Here is an 18282-nt window from a genome sequence, read left to right as displayed (position 1 = left end):
GCAGAGAGGCAGGTAGAGAGAGAGGGGGGGAAGCAGGCTCCCCACTGAGCAGAGAGTTCCATGTGGGGCTCGATCCCAGGACCCTGGGATCATGACCTGAGTCGAAGGCAGAGGCTTAATCCACTGAACCACCCAGGCGCCCCTACTTAATGTATTTTATATTTACTGGTTTACGTGTGGATGTCTAATTTTCTTTTTTGCCCATTTCCTTTGGAATGGACTCTTCTTTGGAGAATTCTTATATTGTTGTATAATTATATATTGTATAATGTTTTGTAAACACAAGAGATCCAGTATGCTTATGGTGTACTACTTCAGGATCATGATGAATTTGGCTATGATAAACTTAGTCACCATATTGTAGCATACTTGAAAAATGGGCTAATACAACAACTCTCTTCCCCACTGCCTCCCTTCATTCTATATTCCTAAACACTCTCTTATCATTATCTAAATTCAGCCAATCTAATTATCACTGTCTCTTCTCATCCAGTTTGTAATAAGGCAAATTCTTCTATCATTGGTTTGCTTCCCATCCCCTCTTGCCTGGTAACCTTGGTTCATTGACTCTTCCTCCCTTCCTTCCTTCCTTCCTTCCTTCCTTCCTTTCTTTCTTTCTTCCTTTCTTTTCCCCTTAGATAACCAACTTCTTTCTTTACTGGCTCCTTGACTTTGTAAACAATGTTCAAATCCTGTCTTAGGAACAACTAAAAGATTGCTTCCTTCTGGAATGCTCTCTTTTAGCTTCAATATTCCTTTGCTTGTTGACTTCTTACTAATGTGCTTCTAGATTAATCATGGGATTCTCTTCCTCCATCAGCATTTTGATTGCTGGTGTTTCTTATTCTTGTAACAGGAGGCTTCATTTATTCCCATGTTCTTGTTTACTTCTATTGTTAAATAGAAATGGAGGATTTTTATATTATGAAAAGTAGACATTTTTCTCTATTAATTCTGTCTTGCCTGATACCTGAAATTCCAACATGAGTGCTAGGCTGTCAATCAAAATATTATATAGGAATAAAGGAAGCCTTTTTAGTTTATCTTTCAATAAGAATAATGGTCCTAAGCAATATGGATTTCTGGATAGTGTCTGTGAGAAAAGCAGAGACAGGACATTGTAGAACGAAGTAGTGTGGACACGAAGGTTATCTTTCACTGAGTTGGTTATTTTGTTGAGTAGTTTAACTATATAAACAAATCATAGATGTTTCCAATATAGATGGGTCAGGCAACATTTTATTATCTATTTTTAGGCTAAAACAGCTAAGAGGAAACAAAAAAAGTTCATTATTTGATGTCAAATATCTTATTTTAACTGTGCTAATATTTGACAAAAGGAAAAGAGCTTTAAATGTTGGGTGGGAGTCTATGCTATTGCCTTATATTGTATTAAGTACTCTACATTTGAACTTGGGTTGTTAAAATGATTTCATTCATGAAAAAGAATTTTTAAAATTATGAAGAAAGGGGAGGAGAAGGAGGACTAAGAGAAGGGAGGAAGGAGGGAAAGGAGGAAAAAAGGAGGAAAGGGAGAGAAGAAAGAAAGGAAAAAATGCAAGATTATATATACAATTCAGTATACTGTAATTTCAAACTTTCTTAATGCTCTTATATAGAACATAGGAGGTGAAAGGAAGAGGGGAAAAAAGCAGCTTACTGAATCGGAATGGATTTAACGAAGGGTCTCTTAATAAATGTTGCTATAGTGTTTATGGTACAACAAGGGGAGCCCATATTACCTTTAAGTTGTGCCTTTCCCATGGCCTGTATTGTCTAACCTTGTACTACATTTAATCAAGTTTGATGGGCTGCATAACAAAGGAGGAATTCCAGATAGTATTTGCTCTCATTCTTTTATTCCCTGGGTAGATACATGGAAGCAGCCAGAACATGAGTCTGAGGAATGAAGAAGTTTCAGCATAATGCACTGACCTCTAGAACAAACTCGTTCCACATGAGAGTGTTCACGTTAATAAAAAGGTTAGCATCATTAATTCCATGATCTCTTGTTTTGACAGCCAAGATGGATCTGTCTGTTTTCTTAAACATTCTGTCATCTTTCCTGGATAGAGATTATATCTACAGCCATGGAAATCAGCAAATTAATACACTTTTTTGAGAGGATATATATAATAATGACCATCAGAAAAATTGAAGGAAATATTCAGGATATTCATAACATAAATCTTTACAGTGGTTTTATAGATGTTGTCAAAAATTTCCTTCAAATATTTTCCCATATCTATACCTACTTTTGAAGTCATTGGGAAATGAAATGATATAATCATTATAAAGTATACAAAATTAAAAGAATTAAGTGAAAAAAAAAAGAGCTGTATTCTCTCTATGGAACAGTCTAAATTAAAAAAAAAAATTCCTCGTTAATTGATTGCAACCTTGAGTAAGTATGTTTTCATTCCAGTGCTTTCCAGATACAGAGGACCTAATAAACTTCTACATTGTTTAGCTAACCTAGTAGCTCTCTAAAGCTATGCTGAGCATCAAGAATAATTTTCTAAATGACTTCTTAGAGCCATAGAATTCAAGGAGTCAGCTTCCAAAGATCAGAACTAGATTGTAAAGAGGAGATAGTTTGCTAATGCCCTCTTCATTCTTTTCATAATATGCTTATATCTGGTTCAGTTAGAAAGTATGTGTGTGAACACATAATCTAAGGGTTTCTTGGAAAGATAGGCCATGAATAATCAGATACTGAAGACACAAAGAAGAGATGAGTGTGTCCCCAAAGAGACTGTGTGCACTTCCTAACATAGCATAAGATCAATTCTTAGGCACAGACATATTTTCCATCATGCCTAAAGTCTAACCACATGCCAGTATTTGAATTCTAACTTCAAATTGTGAAGAACTTGGACAGTCAAATCAAATCTGGATTGTCTTCCACTTTGGTTGTAGTCTGTCTTAATTGACTACTCAAAAGACATTTCCAACCTCCTTCTTTCTTACCACCTCCAAAAAAGAGGCTGGAAAGCCAATTAATTACTTTCCCAGGGAACTTTTCTGTAATAATAGATATTTAGTCCAGTTCCAGCCTGTGATAAATAAAAACTCTGGGAACAAGAAGGGTTTTATTTTTGGGGGGTGGTGGGAAACAACAACACATTTCTTAATAATAAAGGATATGGTGGATTTTCTTGTCTTTCCCTTTCTTCTTGCTTTCAGAATGGGTGACATATACAGAACTGCCCATTGCCCGTATCACCACGAGGACATACAAGTTGGGAAGACCAACAGTTTTAAGAGGGCAAAGTAGGAAGAGCCTAACTCTCTTGATGGGATGCTCGAGTGCCCAAGCAAATGCAAACAAAACCTACACCCAGATTATGTCTGTAAACAAAATAACTACTATTATTTACTACTACTGTAGTCTGGCTTTCTGAATGTTGCCACTCAATATATGTCTATGTGATTCAAAGTCTTCTTCAAGGAAACACTTTTGGTATCATGTAAATTGTAGACATAATTGGTTTTATTGATATACACCTGCACAGTCTCTTACTGAGTTGTTAAACTGATCGCTTTAAAAAAGTCTAGAATATCCAAAATATCTATAGAAATCTCATGTTATGTAAACAAAATATTTTAACCAGTTGGCATGATCTCAGAAATCTGGGTGGAGTTTATATTTCATCTCTTTTGTCTCACTTATCACTTGATTTATCAACTCTTTAGCCTCGTATGAGTCTATTTGTCTTCCCAGCATTCCCAGTAGTGATAATAAAAGGACATTGCATGATTCATGAATTGTGCCACTAGAAAAGGCATGTAGAATTCTTAAAAAAGTGACTTTATTTTGTCATGCAATAAATCATTTTAATAATTATAGTTTCATGTTCAGCATTTGATAGACTTCTATAATTACATAGTATCAGTCACCATAGCCAACCCAACTTTTTTCCATTGCTCTTATACCAACTCAACGAAGCACAACCCAATCCAATAAAAATAACATAAGAGGTTACATCTGAGTAGTTGGGACACACTACCTTCTAACAGTGCAGTTTCAGATAATTTCATTACTCTCTGCTTAAGCTCCATTCTCCATAACATGAAGATAATTTTGCATATTGTTTCACAAGCAACTAAGAGTTATACAAATAATACATTGTGAAACTTGGCACATATTACATACTCAACATACATCAGCAAATTTCTGTCCTTTCCTGATACACTCATTCATTTTTGTTGTTGTTGCTGTAAGGGGATTCATATTTACCTCCATTGGATGCTTACTGAGGTAAAATGTATAGGTCTGTTTGTATTGGTAGGAGCCAAATCACCTACTTTTCATGTAATAATCTGTAGGGCATGAAAGTTAAAATAGAAATTCTATGTCCTGATTATATGATGATTAACACTTTGAACGCTGACAACGTGTTTGACATCTGATAGAGCTATGAGTGGATTACCTTTTTTAAAATTCTCAAAAACCCTGTCAGTTAGCTACCATTTTGATCATGCCTGTTTTACAAATGAAAGACCAAAGATTCAGAGAGTTTGAAGAACCTACTCCAAGCCCAGTAACTCATTAGTAGTGGTATTTGGTGGATGTCAGATTTGAATGAGATCTCCATTAGTTTAGAACCTAGTCTTCAAGTGTCCTTTATACACTGCCTCAACAGAGCCAGTTGATAATATATAATTGATTAAACACAATAAAATGGAAAACTAGTCTTTCCCTAGTCTTTAGAAACCTTTATACATTTTTTAACTGAAACTACTCATTTTCATTTTCTCTTGATTTTTTATAGGGATGTGATTTTCTCAAATAATGATCTGTTTATAATCCATATGACACATGGTTCAACTTCTTTATTAAAGAGTATGTTACAATATTGAAAGCATGGAAACTAAGGAAAATGGTAGTTACCAGGAGATAGAAGGTGGAGGGAAAGGGGAGATGTTGGTCAGAGGATACAACTTCAGATATAGAATTAGTAAGTTTTGGGGTGCTTGGGTGGCTCAGTTGGTTAGTGTCTGCCTTCCACTCAGGTCATGATCCCAGAGTCCTGGGATGGAGCCCCATGTCAGGCTCCCAGCTCAGCAGGGAGTCTTCTCCCTCTCCCTCTGCTTCTCCCTCTGCTCCTGCTCTCTCACTCACTCTCTAAAATAAACAAATAAGATCTTTAAAAAAAAAGAATAAGTTCTAGAGATCTAATGTGTAGCATAGTTAATAATGTGTTATGCACTTTAAATTTGCTAAGAGTATATCTCAAGCATTCTCACCACAGCAAATAAAAATATAGGAGCTGATGGGTGTGTAAATTAGCTTGATTGTGGTAATCATTTCACGTGCATACCAAAACATCATGCAGGTCAACCTAAAATGTATACAATTTTTATTGTAATCATACTTCAGTATAGATGGAAAATAAATACATTAATAAACAAATAGACAACTCCCACTTCAAAAAGAAAAGGAAAAAATTGTTTTTCAGATTTTTTTATTAAGTTTGAGATCTAAGATGTGTGCTTTACTTCAGTAGCTTTTATGCTATGTCAGCAGATAAGACCAGATCAACAGGCCTACTTAAAGCCAAAAAACCAAAAACCTGAATTATGTTATGCTGCTTTCAAATAAATATTTCATTCTCTTACTCAAGGATTTTTATATGTGACAAACAAAAATTTTTAAATAAATTGCTTAGTTTCATATATTCATATCCTTAGGAGATGAATGTAAGCAGATCTAAAGTCTTGCTTAACTTTTAATGCATTTATTTATTTATTTATTTAGAAAGGATGTGAATTGTGAAAAGGCTGTTGGAAGCAAGCCTTATAAATCACCTGAACTGTTCCACTATTGGCATGTCTTGGAGTCATTATGTATAATTGGTTAATGGTGTATTTATTCTCACATTATTGGTTCAGCTCCAGGGATAATCACTGATGAGTTTCAAAACTCCAGGAGGATTTCTATGCAGAGGTAAATGAATTAAAAAACAAGATAAAACTAATTACTTTTATTTAAATTCAATTTTGGGGGTAATCGTTCTGTCTTGGGGGTCTTGCAGCAGTTTTCAGAAGTGATAAATTTGCTTTAGTTTGCTCACTTGCATTCCCCTAGAGCTCAGAAATTAAATCATTGGTGATGAAAATAGAAAGGAAGTCATTCAAACTAAAGTTCATGATAGAATTTCCCACCTTAGTTCTTCATGCTTTCTTTTCTTTTGATCCCTTATCTCATTTAACTTGGCCTTTGGAAACGTGATAAATAAAACCATTTTCAGAGACAAAATCAAGGGTACATTACTTGTAGATGTCAGGATTTCCAGAATCTGTACAAACACCACAGTAGAGAAAGACGGGATGTGCACTTCACTGAAGGCATCTGCTCTGAGTGGGCATAAAACATGTTGACTGGGTAAGGCTATAGTTTTCATGTAAAGCAACTGAATATAGTTAAGTAATGAAAATTCAAGAAGTTTTACTTCCATATGTTTGGCTGGATTAGTATATTTTGAATATTTTTTTAATTTATTTTAGAGAAAGAGAGAGAGAGTGTGAGTGGGAAGGGGGCAGGGGGCAGAGGGAGGGAGAGAGAATCCTAAGCAGACTTCATGTCAGCATAGAGCTTGACAGCAGGCTCAATCCCATGACCCTGACATCATGACTTAAGCTGAAACAAGAGTCAGATGTTTAACTGAGCCACCCAGGTACCTCATTGATTGCTTTTTTTCCCCCAAGGTTTTATTTATTTATTTAAAAGGGAAGGGGTAGAGAAAGGATAAGAGAGGGAGGGAGAAGGACAAGCAGACTCTGCTCTGAGGGCAGAGTACAATACATGGCTGGATCCCAGGACCCTGAAATCATGACCTCAGCTGAAGTCAAAAGTTAAGGGACTATGCCACCCAGGTACCCCATGGATTATCTGTTTTGTTTTTTTTTTTAGTCTGATATGATACTATTAGAACCCATTTCCTTTGACATGAGGGCATATATATTATTCAAGAGTGAGTATACCTGGGTTAGTTTCACAAATTAAGTATTATACCTAATGTATATTCCATGAGAGGAATTGGACTTTTCTTGACATATAACATAGGACAGGGAAGGAGGTGTAACAAGAAATAAATTCATAAGGCTTTAGTGAGTATATAAATTAAAATTAGATTCACGTACACATAAATGAAGATCTAGATAAAAGTGGCTAAAATAAGCAGTGAGTTCTACCATGAAAGAATTCTGGAGCTGGGTATTGCCCAGTTAGTGTTATTATTTTGTCATCACCAGGGATCAAAGGTCCTTTCATTTCCTTGTTGTTGTTGCTGTTGTTGTTTTAATACCCTTTCTTTTTTTCCAGTTCACTAACCTGTTGAAGCATGAATGTCCTAATTGAGTAGGTTGAGAAGAAAGAGGACAAAGAACTAGTTATAGAAATTATCATTGCCATTATTCAACTGTTTGTGTGCAATAGAAGCAAGGAAAAGCCAAATCACCAGAAATCAGGAATTTCAGCAACAAAATAGAATAAGGCCTACCCATTGAACTGAAAACAGATTTTTTAGGAAAGGTCAGCCATCTCTGGGTACTTAAGGACTTCAATATCAATGGAACTGAGCTAAACCGTGACTTTTTCTAGTATTTCCCCAATATTTTTCACTCATTCTTTGGTTCAACCAAAGGGTAAAGAACTTTTTGCTCTTGTAATATGTGTATGTATGTATCAAATTTAAATCATTGACAATTTCAGAAAGCCCCATTTCATCATTTGTGTCTAACGGCATGCCGTGTAAATCAACAGATGCCATAAAAACCGAAATATATAAAATATATAAAATAAAATGCCATTCAATGAAGAATTAACTTAATGCCCCCTCATTGCTTTCTTCATAAACTGCTAAGCTGTGGTATTTAAAAATTTTCCTTGAGGGAATAAAAATTTAGTGGACAAGACACACAGTTTGTGACCTAGATTAAAGATCTTGTGTCTATTTTGCAGTTTGGTTGTTATAGGTTCACAAAAAAAGCAATGAATTTATTGTCAGTCTCCATTATAATGCATGAAATATAAATATTCTTTAAAAATGTTTTTGAATAACTAAAGTATAAATAAATTAAAGAATTACTTAAGAGGATCACTGTAAGATAAAGGTTTAAATTTCATCATTATTAGTGTTTACAAACTAACTAGTTGCTGTGTTTCTTCATGTGTACTATAAGCGGATTCTGTCACAAAATATCACAATAAAACTGCATTAAGCTTTTAGATAACTGTCCTCTTAGAGATCATGCCACTGCTGAATAATGAAAATCATTTGATTGTTCTTCTCTTCTGTCAAAAAGAGTTAAAGCTGGTGAAATACATTTTTTTTAAAAAATGTGTATACCATATGTGGATGACTTACCTTCATGCCCTCTTTACAAAACCCAAATATGTGAAAATCAGACATAGTACAGGGGTGTAAGTTCAAGAATGATGCAGCTTTTTGAAATCCTATGTAAATTGCTTTTCCTGCTTTAGAATTCCAAGTTCTTGCAAACTTGCCAGTCTTCGGATCTTTTAGTTCATTTTTTTTTCTTTCTGTTTGTCTTATTCACAATTCTACTTGAAGGTTTGATGAGCCAAGGATATTATATATAAGCCTTATTGTCAGAGAGCTTACATTGGATAGGGGTAGAGAACGGACTCAAGAGGCTGTTGCAGAAGACCAAGACTCCTCCTCTTGGGGTGTATAAGCACCACTTTCATTCAGGTCAAGGGGATAAGAAGAGATTGATAAAGAACAGTGACACAGCATCATATAGTATTTACTTACTGATTTTTATTCCCTTAATCTCACCTTAGAAAAGGATGATGAGAACATATAGCAGACTATATTTCATTCTGAACTTATCTTTTTTAAAGATTTATTAGTTTATTTATTTTAGAGAGAGAACATGAGTGAGGGGAGGGGCAGAGGATCTCAAGCAGACTTTACACTGAGTGCAGAGCCTGATGCAGGGCTCCATCTCAGGACCTTGAGTCATGACCTGAGCCAAGAGTCAGTTGACTACACTACCCAGGCGACCCTTAACCTTTTTGAGAGATTTTTTTTTAAGTTTTAGTATAAATAAATATCACCTATAGACCCTGAAGAATAGATTCACTCAAGTAATTCTGATTCAGTAGGTCTGGGATGAAGCTCAAAGAGCTACAGTTTCAATGATATCCCAGGTAATTTTAATATAGGCATTTCTTGGACATTTTGGAAAAGACTAGTTTTGGGGATTGTGTGTATTTCCTCTAATCTGACTATGGGAGCTCGTTGTGTGTGTATTTTTAATGATAAACATAATAGATTTCCACTTTTTAAATAAATTATTCTGGGTATTTGCTTAGATTTGTAATTATGTACATGACAACAGGTGATTTTAAGGATATAAAACATCCTTCACCTCATCCCAGGTGACCTGGTAAATCTTATGCAGAATGGCTTAAATACTAACTTGATACAATACAGCATGGGTTCATCAAAAATTCGGTCTTAAATGTATTTATAACAAAGTTTCTAAGAGGAATGTACACTTACATTATGATTTCACCCTAGGCAGTAGGGAAACACTACTTTCTGATTGCTTTCTATTATTCCTAATGAATGTTTGAATAAATTTACTGGCTTCTAAAATACCTCCAAAACTCATAGAAGTCTGATATGAAGAATATTATTAAAATATAGGGCACCCATGTCCTTTGTGATTCTTGCTGTCCTTATTTTAGAATTTATTATGGGTCTGGAATAGCTTCAGAAATTGAGTTGATATTTGCTCTCTCCAGGGGTTCAGTACATATAGAGAAATTTTCTGGAATAGGATTCAGGTTGAAATCCCAAATCACTTTCAGGTTTTATCAAAGAAAACAATCTCTAGGTTGGGAACACTCCAGAGCAATACCTCTCTTAGGAAGACAAGGCGATCCTTTTTGACTCCCAAATTCTTCACACACTGCCACCCACCAAATCCTCCCCTTTAACTGGACTTCTTCCTCTAAAAGTAGCTTTTCTGGCTTCCTGGCTCCAGCCAACGTACTATTTGGTTTATATAGCCATCTTATTTCTAGCTTCCAATTTGCATTCTCATATCCATCAACTGACAGTGTTTTTCCATGTCTAAAATACATATACTTTTAAAATTGCAGACACAAAGGATAAAAAATCTAACAATATTTCAGATAAAAATGGATCCTCATTATTGTATATCCTGTGAAAATTCTTGGGGACAAGGAATAAGATATGAGTATGGGGACACATGAATATTTGTTTTGATAGGTTAGTATACCAGTTAAATTAGACTTTGCATTACAAGAAAATAATTATTAAAGTGAAATTTAGCTTAAAATATATTACTTGCATTTCACAGTTCATCTTAAAAGTTTTCAATTGATTTTTGGGTAACATTGCTAAACACTTCATTGTATATATATATGCTTAAGATTTTATGTATTTATTTGACAGAAATAAAAAACAAGATAGCCACAGAGAGTACAAGAAGGAAGGAGGGGGAGGAACAGACTCCTTGCTAAGCAGGGAGCCCCATGCGGGTTTCCATCTCAGGATTCTGGGATCATGACCTAAGCCAAAGGCAGGTGCTTAAAGGACTGAGCCACCCATGTGCCCATATTATATTTTCTGTTAGCTTCATGGCTTTACCAGTTTTTAACATATGTTGATACAAAAAATATACATATTTATTTAAAAAGGAATAAACAAAAATTAAGTAAATACATCTATTCTTTAATGTCACTTTAAATAAATCGAATTTGTAACTAGTATGCAGGATAGATTTGGATATTCCAAAATATTTTAAATTGAATTCATGGTTGAGAAAATATTATGGTAAGCTGCCATGTATGCACTTTTCCTCCTTTATCATTCCCAGGTTTTTCATTCTTGGATACAGGATGTAAAATTGTGGAATATGAGTGATGGAAGAATATTATGATAGTTTACTTCACATGGGCACAAACCAAGGTGAAGCAACATATGTATTTATCTTTCCAAATGTCATTCTGTCCCATTCTAGGACAGAATGGAGTGTGTTCTGTCCCAGATGCTGTCATTCATGACAATGCAATGGGGCCATGTCAAATTGGACAAATGGAATCATGTTAGAAACACAGATGAAATAAAAAAAATTCCATTTTGTCTAATGTCTCACTAGAGGCGTGCACAAAATAATTTATTTGTCAATAAGATCCAAGGCTCAGAATTGATCATTTATTAATGGCTAATGATGTGTTCCTGTGCACTATGAATTAAATGTCTCCCTTTGACGGAAAAGTTAATATAAGATGATATTTTTTAGTCAGAAACAATAATGCTTTCTGCTTTCTGTTTTATGTAGGCTGTTTCAGAGAGGATGTGCAATAGGGTCAGACCTTAAAAGCATCCTTATTTTAAAGATAATGCTTGTAATGTGGGAAAACAAAGTTCAAGCTACCAAAAAACAAACAAACATAAAGGATTAAGAAGACCACTGTATATTTCATAAATTGCCAGCCATGTCCACATGCGAAGTACAAAGCAAAATGAAATACCTGCTGTGAGTTTACTCTAGCTTCTAGCAAACCTGGCAATAGATCCACCATGTTTGTCACCCACCTCTCTTTCTTTCTCTCTCTCTCTCTCTCTCACAGACATGACCCATACCCACCTACCCCCCCCCACATACACACTCCCTATGCACTAGGCCTAAGAAAAGCATTTCAGAAGATGCTCGTCAAAGTTCTAGCTTGCTGAAAGTTTCCTTACCAGTAGCTATTTTGGAATCTTCAGAACCCCTGATGGTTATCCTGAAGAGTTTTCTTCTATGCTCTTGAGAATCATGAATTGGGAAAGCAATTCTTATAATATGTGGTATAAAAATGTTTGTAGTCTCAATTAAAGTTAGCAGCCACTGGAATAATTTATATACCTTTAAAATCTGTGCTTGTCAATTGCTTTAAATGAAACATATTATTGTAGGTCTGCCGTATTCTGCCAAGAGGAGCTAACATTTATGTCATGTTTGATTCGTTTTCCTTGGTTTACTACAAAAGAACATTTAGGGGAGGATAGAAAATAAAACAGCTGTGTCACAAGAACAAATTATGTCATCGAGACCAGGGTACTTTTTTATGCTCACATATTTATATGTGGTCCTGTTATAGCATAAGCTCTAAAACTAGTTACTGCTCCCAGCAGGGGAGTTCAATTTGCAATTCACAAATCACTTAGGTTGCAATTTTGCTGTAAAAGATGATAATTTGTTGGTTTAAATAGACCTCTGATCTCAAGTATGGATGCTAATGTATGAGGGTATTAATGCCCTCAACCACTGATGGAATGCACAGAGTGTAATATATTGAGGTATTAATGAAATGTTCCTGCAATAGCACTATTTTATGAAATCAAATTTGATGCCTTAAATAAGGGTTGATGTATAAATTTTGTATTATGTCCTAAAGAGGGTGCTAAACTGTTAATACATCATTTAGTCTTCCTTCGTGTAAATATTAACCAGTATTTAATACTTATTAACGATGTACCCTCCGCACCCTTTTTTATCAGGGTCAGAAATATATTTGTGGGAATAACTTGTCATGACTTTAAAGATTTATCTATCATCTATCATTTATCTATCTATCCATCTGCCATCAATCCTCTATCTATAATCCATCATCTATCTATTTTACTGAGAGATGGTATGTGTGCACAAGCAGGGGGAGGGGCAAGGGAGAGAGAGGGAGACAAAGAGAGGCAGAGTCCCTGCTGCACATGGAGCCCAAGACCATCTGAGGATCACAGGATCACTACTTGAGATCATGACTTGAGCTGAAATCAAGAATCAGAGGCTCATTGAGCCACCGAGGTAGGTTGTCACGACTTTGAAGATAATCTGCCTGGGTGTTTTTTAAAAGTTAGTGTGTAGTGTAGATAGCTCAGGATTTGGAATAGGAGCTCTGAACCTATGCTGCCATTCCTTATCCAATCTTTACTTTTGAGGTGGTTATGAGATTTATAAAAATAATTTACATAAGATACCTACAATGACATCTGGAACAGAGGACAATCTGTGCCTATAGGTCCTATTCCATTTTTGAAAATAATGGCTGGTGTGTGTGTTTTCCCTTTGTGCTTTTAAAAATGAGAAGGGCATGCCTTTTTCCTTTTTCCTTTATTCCCTACCCCCTAAGAAATCATTCCCTGCTTATTTAGGTATATGGGTACCACGAATGCATGGGGCAGACACACATACATGTAGTCTATTTTGTTTAAAATATAAAGCTTCTAGGATTTTATTTCCTAATCTGATCACTGATTGGATTGGGCTGTCTCTAAAGTTCCTCACATAAAACTGTGACGGAAAGTTTTATGTGTTAACTTGACTGAGCAAAGCGATACCCAGATAGTTGATGAAACATTATTTCTGGGTGTATCTGTGAGGATGTTTCTGGAAAAGGTTAGCATTTGAATTGATATGCTGAGTAAAGAAGATTTCCATGCAGGCGGGTATTATCCAACTCACCGAGGGCCAAAATAGAACAAAAAGGTGAGGAAGCGTCGATTCGTTTTCTCTGAGTTGAGACCTTCATCTCTTGCTCCTGATTCTTGAGCCTTTGGACTCAGATTGGGACTAACAACATAGGGTCTTCTGGTTCTCAGATCTTCACATTTGAGCTAGAACTACATCACCTGGACCTCTAGGTGATAGATCATAGGACTTCCCAGCCTCTGTAATTGCATAAGCCTATTTCATATATATATATGTATATATATATATATATATGTGTGTGTGTGTGTAAATATATGTATATATATATGTATGTATTTTCTATATGGCTATCCTTTTGGTTCTGTTTTTATGGAGAACCTTAACACAAACTCTAGAAGTCTATTATGAGTCAAGTCTAAAAGTGAATCTCTTTGATGTATAAAAGTTTAAAAAAGCAGAAAAAGAAAAATGTTTCAGGGTATAGAGTGTGAAGGAGGTAGGAGGTGGAGATAAGAGTGGATAAATTGTCAGCTTTAAAAGAGTTAGAACCATGCCTATCTTGTTAATTCTGCATTAATAATAGGTGGCACATATTACACACTTGAAATTTATTGAATGCATCCATTCATGCATGAGTGGACAGTTGGATGGATGGAAAATATGACAGAATCCAGTTTAAGAAAATGCATTTCAAATGAAGCAATATTGTGAGAATAGTGACATGACCTATGAGGCAATTAAGAGGTGGGTTCAAATCTTAACCTTGCTAGTTATCAGTTATAGGATTCTGGACAAGTTGCAAACCCCTTGAGCCAGATTCCCTCCTTATGACAACTCTAGTTAGTGAGTATTACTATTTTCCCTATGTTTTAGGTGAAGACAATAAGACAGGTAAAACACTGTGCCTGTCTCAAAGTCAATGGTTAGAACTAACTGTGATGATGGTGAAGATTACCGCTGATGAGCTATAGAATCTGACTGAATTTATATGGTGTCCACTCCTTGAATTACCACTTTCAGTTTATTATAGAAAATCATCCAACTTGTGTTTTTCTCATAAACAACTTAAATAAAAGAGAGTATGACTACCTGACTCATTTTTTTTTTTACCTGATTCATTTTGATCTCCAGTGTCGTTATAGTAGATTACTTGACACCTTACATAGGTAATTGCATCAGTTCGCTTTTTTTGCTCACTAATACCTTTTAGAACTTAGTGGGTTAACACAATAGACTTTATTCTCTCTCATGATTCTCCATGTCCTCTGGGCTAACTCATATGATCTTCGTAGTCAGACAGCAGTTGAACTTGGGCTGATGTTCTTTTTCACAGGTGAGAAGTTGGCCTGCTGTCAAGTTGGACTATAGTAATTACTTGCCTGTATGTCTCTCATTATCCAGCAGGCTGTCTTGGGCTCATTCACATGATGATGGTTATGGAGTTCAAAGAAAGGGCAAATCCCAGTGTAGAAGCACTTTCAAGCTTTACTCATACTAGTTTCCTAATAACTCATTGGACAAAACAAGTCACATGGGCAAAACAAATTCAGAGAGTGAAAAAAATATATTTTATCACTTGCTAGAAGAAGCTGCAAGATCAATAGGTTATCTATATAGGTATGGGAGGAATTTATAGCTATTGCAATCATTGTGGTATTGAAATCTACCACATTCTAATCTATAGCTATTCACTACTAAAACTGACCATAAATCCCATCTACTATCCTTTGCCTTCTGTATCATCCATGAATATCGTGACTTGCTCATAGTAGTTTCTGATTACATGTGATTGAATAAGCAATTTTGACTAAAGAGGAAGAATCTAATCCTCATTTGAGTCATTTTTCCTTTGTAATTTATACTTCTAGTTAAAATGCTTATTTTAATTACTTTTATTTAAAGGTACAAAATAGGACTCCTATTTTTTAGGTATCTAGGAAGACTTGTCAGGTAGAAAAAAAAATAATTTTATTTAAAAGCCTCGACATTTGCTCTCTAGCAAGTCATTTAAACTTACTGCATCTGATTCTATAATGAAAATGGGAAACTAATTTGATTTTCTTACTTGGGAGACAAATGAAACAACCTATGTGGGAACATAGCATCAATTACAATGTGAGACAAAATATCTTAATAATAAATAACCAAGAAATTAATGTCTTTGAATTTAGTTATTTTAAGAATGAGACCTTGTCTATTGGGTTATCTATCTCTATATGAATTTAAAAGTTTTGTAACAAAAACCAATTACCTTTTGATTAATTGCATTATAAATATGGAGCCACGATCTATCAGGGATAGTTGAGGTATATACTTAACAGTCTTAATAGCATGAATTTTCCCCCAGTCTTCTAATTTTGTTGTTCTTTCGGGACTTAAAAGGAAGTATTGCTATGACTGAGTATCTAGATTTTTGATTGTCCCAATCTGGAGAAACTGGGTGCTGGCATCTAGTGAGTAGAGGCCAGAGAGGCTGCTAAACATCCTATAATGCACAGGGAAGTCCCTGCACTCCACAGCAAAGAATTATTCAGCCCAAATGTCAGCAGTGCTGAGGTCGACCAGCCTTGCTCAACCGAGTGAAGAATTGACTGTAGTGCTATTTTGTAAGGAAGGCAGTTGATAAGGAGCATGATGATAGGAGTGGTGCAGACGGCAAGGTGGAGGGGGAGGGGCTTCTTTTCTATTCTAACTCTTCAGAAGTGCCCAGCGTCCCACAAAGGACAGGGTGGCATGGAGCAGTCCCAGATCTCTCAGCTTACTGGGTGAACCCCTGCACATCTGGGGTCTCTCAGTGCTCACTCAGCATTTCAGCGGCCTTCTTCTTATCCAGCTTATCCTAGCATTTTCCTATTGTTGTTTTCTGGAAGCATTATCTGAGCTACTGACGAGGCCTTTAAAATTGATGAGGTACCATCCGCCATTTCAGTTTTTATCAAGGGAGCCGAGGCACAGGGGAGTTGAGTTCTGGCATGTGTTGGGGAGGTGTTTGTTTTGACTGTCTGATGGCTGCATACCAGCCTGAGGGAGTCACAAATGTCACTGGTGTGCAGTGGTATAATTTTCCTGCCGCTCCAAAGACTCTTCTGCGTTAATCTCCCGGCATGTCTGGCAACTTTCAAAATAGAAGTTAAAGGCAATTCCATGGAGCAGTGAAAAAAGATTCAAAGTTCCCATTCGTCTTTGTAAGGACAGAGAAAATTGCTAGTGTGCAGTTGGTCTTTTTCATTATTGAGAACGTAGAGCAGCTCGGTTTTCACCAGGGCTAATTGAGTTTCACAGCTGGTGCAGCAAAGTCTAAAGATGATATGAAACTTGAAAAGTCCCTTTGTCCAGACCCTGAAGCGCATGGGTTCTGCAGGGACTTAAAATCTGGACTTCGGTAAGAGATGCTAAAATCTTCTGAAATAACGTTGAGCACCTTCTGGAAAAGACTTACTTGTTTATGTCATGCATGGTGTGGGTATGGCCTGTCTTATGGTATCCCTAGAAATTCATTATTTTTGTTTTCCTTTACATTAATTAGCATTGTGTTATGTGGCACAATTCTGATTTAAACCTTGGTACCAAATAACTTACCCATCTAATATGACATACCGATGATATTGAATATCTGCTTTCACCTGCATACAGATGCCAGAGGATACTACTTCCTGACTAGGAACTGGTCTGTGTCATAGACGTGGCACAGTGTGTAACTGTGTGTAATTAAGTGTGTAACTTAATTTCTCAATCATAGGAGATAATTGGATCTTATTATATATTTAGTATTCCTTATTATGAAAAGAGTAAAAGGCAGTAGGAATCTAGAGCAGGGTTTCCATAGAGGAAACACAAGGTCAAGATGTAGTTACTGGAGCTGAGCTGAAAAGGGAGGGTTTGACCGTATGAAATAATGTCAGTGCCCTAATGGCCGGGACACATTTATGAGAGATAGCATAGTGCAGGGAAAATAAAAAGCATGGGCAGTGGGTTCAGATAATTCTGTGTTCTGAGCTCAGCCACTGTGAAGTTAGGGGATCTCAGATAAGTTCCATCAGCCTCATTGGGGTGTCATGAAATCTAAAATGCATGTGAATGGGCCAGGGATATAATAACACTTGGCTTACTCTCCTCTTCCTCTTCCATTTGTCTTAATGGAAGTTAAATTTGAAGTCTCAGTCTTGTTCGTCAAAGTTCACTTCATGTTGAGCCTGAACCATGGCGCAGACCTTCCTGTATTTTTAACACCAAAAGAATCAGTCTTCTATTTTGGGGTGCAAGTGGAATTCTATTTTATTTGGAGAATGTCTGTGTAACACAAAAAACGTGCTAAAATACATCACTAAATACCCTAGGACTATTATCTGAAGGAAGAGACAGCATACATCTGATCAGGGTCCACAGAGACAGAGAGCCGTTAGTCCCTTACTCAGCATATTGCTACTTTTTTTTTTTTTTTTTAACAAATCAACTTGATAAGTAGTTAAAAAGGGAAAAAAATTGCTTGTGATGACACATGATTATTTTTTATTATTTACTTCATAAAAGAAAAAATTGTTATGTGATGTTTTATTAGATCACGGTGTTTGTAAAACTATGTAGACATTGAAATTGACCACATATTAAAGTGATCTAAAAAGGAGAGTGTTTTAGCAAATAGCCCCAATGAAATGTAAACTTAAAAGCAAACTAGAGATTGGCAGGTAGTATATGTTACATATACATATACATATATGTATACAAATACATATATGTATACATATACACATATACATATATTTATAAATATACACATACTATATGTGTATATACATGTGTATATAT

This window comes from Neovison vison, chromosome 13 (genome assembly GCF_020171115.1).
Source record: "Neovison vison isolate M4711 chromosome 13, ASM_NN_V1, whole genome shotgun sequence".
In the NCBI taxonomy this organism is placed as follows: domain Eukaryota; kingdom Metazoa; phylum Chordata; class Mammalia; order Carnivora; family Mustelidae; genus Neogale; species Neogale vison.
Note: the sequence above shows the minus strand (reverse complement) of the source record.